The sequence below is a fragment of the Neopelma chrysocephalum genome, unplaced genomic scaffold, assembly GCF_003984885.1.
Source record: "Neopelma chrysocephalum unplaced genomic scaffold, ASM398488v2 Primary Assembly neopelma1_95292, whole genome shotgun sequence".
NCBI lineage: Eukaryota > Metazoa > Chordata > Aves > Passeriformes > Pipridae > Neopelma > Neopelma chrysocephalum.
In genome coordinates this window covers 1-3973 of record NW_020923972.1, presented here as the reverse complement: position 1 = coordinate 3973, position 3973 = coordinate 1, and the positions used below count along the sequence as shown (strand labels likewise).

The following is a 3973-nucleotide window of genomic DNA, read 5'->3' as shown; positions in this document are numbered from 1 at the left end:
TTCAGGTACCTGGGGACAGGTGACATCGGGGGACAGTCACACCTGGGGGCTGCCACCTGCCCAAAGATCCCCCTCCCCACCCCACCCCAGGGACCCCTCAGTTCCCTGTCCCATGGGAAGCAGCCAGAACAACCCAGTGCTCTGGACCTGGTGGGATTTTGGGGCTGCCCCTCCCCAATCCATGGTCCCAGTGGGATTTGGGACTCCCCCCTCCCTGCTCCATGGTCCCAGTGGGATTTGGGAACCCCCCTCTTGGCTCCATGGTCCCAGTGGGATTTGGGAACCCCCCTCCCTGCTCCATGGTCTTGGTGGGATTTGGGAAACCCCCTCCCTGCTCCATGGTCCCAGTGGGATTTGGGGCCTCCCCTCACTACTCCCTGGGGTCTGTGGGATTTAGGGCTCCCTCTCCCCACCCCCTGGTCCTGGTGGGATTTGGGGCTCCCCCTCCCCACTCCATAGTCCCAGTGGGATTTGGGGCCTCCCCTCACTACTCCCTGGGGTCTGTGGGATTTAGGGCTCCCTCTCCCCACCCCCTGGTCCTGCTGGGATTTGGGGGCTGCCCCTCACCGCTCCATGGTCCCAGTGGGATTTGGGGCCTCCCCTCACTACTCCCTGGGGTCTGTGGGATTTAGGGCTCCCTCTCCCCACCCCCTGGTACTGGTGGGATTTGGGGCTCCCCCTCACCACTCCATGGTACCAGTGGGATTTGGGAACCCCCCTCACCACTCCATGGTCCCAGTGGGATTTAGGGGTCTCTCCCTCATATTCCCCCATGGTCGTGGTGGGGTTTGGCCTCCCCCCACCCCTCCCTGGTCCCGGTGGGATTTGGGGCCCCCTCTACCCTTCACCACCCCATGATCCCAGCGGGATCTGAGGGTCACCCCTCACACTCCACGATCTCGTTGGGACTTCGGGGGCCCCGCCCTCACTTTTCCATGGTCCCAAAGAGCCACTTGGGCTCCTTGTTGAAGGGCATCACCATCCCGTGGAACCGGGACATCTTCACCGCAATCTCCCCGGACACGTCGGGGTCCCGCAGGTCCTCGGTGCGCAGCCGCCGGCTCTGGGGGGACGGGGGGGTGAGTGAGGGGTCTGCCCGGCCCGGGGGGAGACACGGAGCCCCCCGGGATGGGCTGGGGGGGGATCCCAGGCCCCCTGGTCCTACCGGGATGTACTGCTCCAGCCGGCCCTGCGGGAACACCCCGTAGAGCCGCGGGCCCAGCGCGCGCTCGGCCAGGATGGCGAACATGACGCTCTCCAGCACCAGGGAGTCCACGCCCTGGGGGACACCTGAGCTGAACTCCAGAGACCCCACCCCAGCACCCCACACCCTGTGGGACCCCCCAGAACTGAACCCCAGACCCCACACCAGCATCCCAAACCCTGCGGGACCCCCAGAACTGAACCCCAGACCCCACACCCTGCGGGACCTCAAGCTGAACCCCAGACCCCAAACCAGCATCCCAGACCCAGCGGGACCCCCAGGCTGAACCCCAGAGACCCCACACCAGCACCCCCATCCAGCACCCCACACCCTGCGGGACCCCTGAGCTGAACCCCAGACCCCACACCAGCACCCCACACCCTGTGGGACCCTTGAGCTGAATCCCCAAAGCCCCCACTCAGCACCTCACACCCTGTGGGACCCCCCAAGTTGAACCCCAGATCCCACACCAGCACCCCCCATCCAGCACCCCACACCCAGCAGGACCCCCAGAACTGAACCCCAGACCCCACACCAGCACCCCACACCCTGTGGGACCCCCTGAGCTGAATCTGAGACCCCACACTCAGCAGGACCCCTGAGCTGAAACCCAGACCCCCACACAAGCATCCCACACCCTGTGGGATGCCTGAGCTGAACCCCAGAGCCCACACCAGCACCCCATGCCCTGTGGGACCCCCCGAGCTGAACCCCAGAGACCCCACACCACCACCTCCCATCCAGCACCCCACACCAGCACCCCACACCCTGTGGGACACCTGAGCTGGACCCCAGACCCCACACCAGTACTCCACACCCAGCGAGACCCCCGGAACTGAACCCCAGAGACCCCAGCCCAGCACCCCACACCCAGCAGGACCCCAGAGCTGAACCCCCAGAGCCCCCACCCAGTACTTCACACCCTGTGGGAACCCCCAGAACTGAACCCCAGACCCCACACCAGCACCCCACAGCCAGCAGGACCCCCAGAACTGAACCCCAGACCCCACACCCTGTGGGACCCCAAGATGAACCCCAGACCCCACACCAGCATCCCACACCCTGCAGGACCCCTGAGCTGAACCCCAGACCCCACACCAGCATCCCAAACCCTGTGGGACCCCCCGAGCTGAATCTGAGACCCCACACCCAGCAGGACCCCTGAGCTGAATCCCCAGAGCCCCCACTCAGCACCTCACACCCTGTGGGACCCCCTGAGCTGAACCCCAGAGACTCCACACCAGCACCCCCCATCCAGCACCCCACACCCAGCAGGACCCCCAGAACTGAACCCCAGAGACCCCACACCAGCACCCCTGTCCAGCACCCCACACCCTGTGGGACACCTGAGCTGGACCCCAGACCCCACACCAGCACTCCACACCCAGCCAGACCCCCGGAACTGAACCCCAGAGACCCCTCCCCAGCACCCCACACCCAGCAGGACCCCAGAGCCCCCACCCAGCACTTCACACCCTGCAGGACCCCCAGGCTGAACCCCAGACCCCACACCAGCACCCCCCATCCGGCACCCCGCACCCAGCAGGACCCCAGAGACCCCACACCAGCACTCCCCACCCAGCACCCCACACCAGCACCCTGCAGGACCCCTGGAGCCGAACCCCCAGAGCTGAACCCTGGCACCCCCACACACCCCACAGAGCCCCGGTACCACCACCCCACAACCCCCACCCCGGCACCCCCCACCCTGTGAGCCCCCACAGAGCCCAGGTACCCCCACCCCAGCACCCCCACCCTGGCACCTCCCACCCCATAAGCCCCCACAGAGCTCTGGTACCCCCCACCAGCACCCCCCACCCCACGAGCCCCCCCAGAGCCACGGCACCCCCACACCAGTGCCCCCAAAAGCCCAGCACCCCACTCCTGCAGGACCCCCAGAACTTGAACCGTGGCACCCCCGCTCCAGCAGCCCCTACCCCAGCAACTGCCCCCCATGAGCCCCCCCAGAGCCGCAGCACCCCCACCCGGGCACCCCCATCCCCTGAACAGAACCCCGGCACCCCCACCCTGGTACCCCCCTCACCCCGTGAGCCCCCCCAGAGCCACGGCACCCCCAGAGCCCCTCCCTTAACTCTGAGCCCCTCCAACCCCACCCCAGCACAGCCCCGACCCCGCAGCCGCCCCGGGGCTGCCCAGGGGGGTCCCCCGGGGATGGGGGGGGTGTCTCTCCCGGGGATGGTTGGGGGGGGTCTCCCCCGGGCCCCCCCTCACCTGCAGGATGACCCCGTAGACTCGCAGCAGCACCTGCCGGGGCTCGTCCCCCACGCTCAGGATGTGCTCGGGCAGCGCGCACTTGTACAGCAGGTTACTGAGACCCCCGCTGCGGGACGGGGGGGTTCGCAGGGGTCAGGGGGGCACCGGGGGGCACGGGGAGCACAGGGGACACGGGGGGGGGCACCGGGAACGAGGGGAAACCGGGGCGGGGTAGGGAAGCGTAGTCGAGCATCACACACACATACAGCAGGTTACCGAGCCCCCCTTGTGGGATGGGGGGGCCGCAGGGGTCAGGGGGGCACCGGGGGGCACCGGGGGGCACGGGGAACCGGGGGTTACCGGGAACGAGGAGAAACCGGGGCGGGGCAGGGACCCCCAGGCTCGGGATGTGTTCGGGCATCACACACACGTACAGCAGGTTACCGAGCCCCCGTTGTGGGATGTGGGGGTCAGGGGGGCACTGGGGGCACCGGGGGCACGGGGAACCGGGGGGGCACCGGGAACAAGGGGAAACCGGGGCGGGGCAAGGACCCC

The 3973-nt window shown here is 68.2% G+C and overlaps 1 long non-coding RNA gene across 1 annotated transcript; it reads right to left on the bottom strand.

Moving 5' to 3' along the window:
* Positions 1-613: 613 nt before the first annotated feature.
* Positions 614-3604, bottom strand: LOC113980813. Its single transcript, XR_003538228.1, has 3 exons — positions 3437-3604; positions 1166-1279; positions 614-1063 (listed from the first exon to the last, which is right to left on the bottom strand). It is a non-coding gene; the product is annotated as an uncharacterized LOC113980813 (long non-coding RNA).
* Positions 3605-3973: the final 369 nt, after the last annotated feature.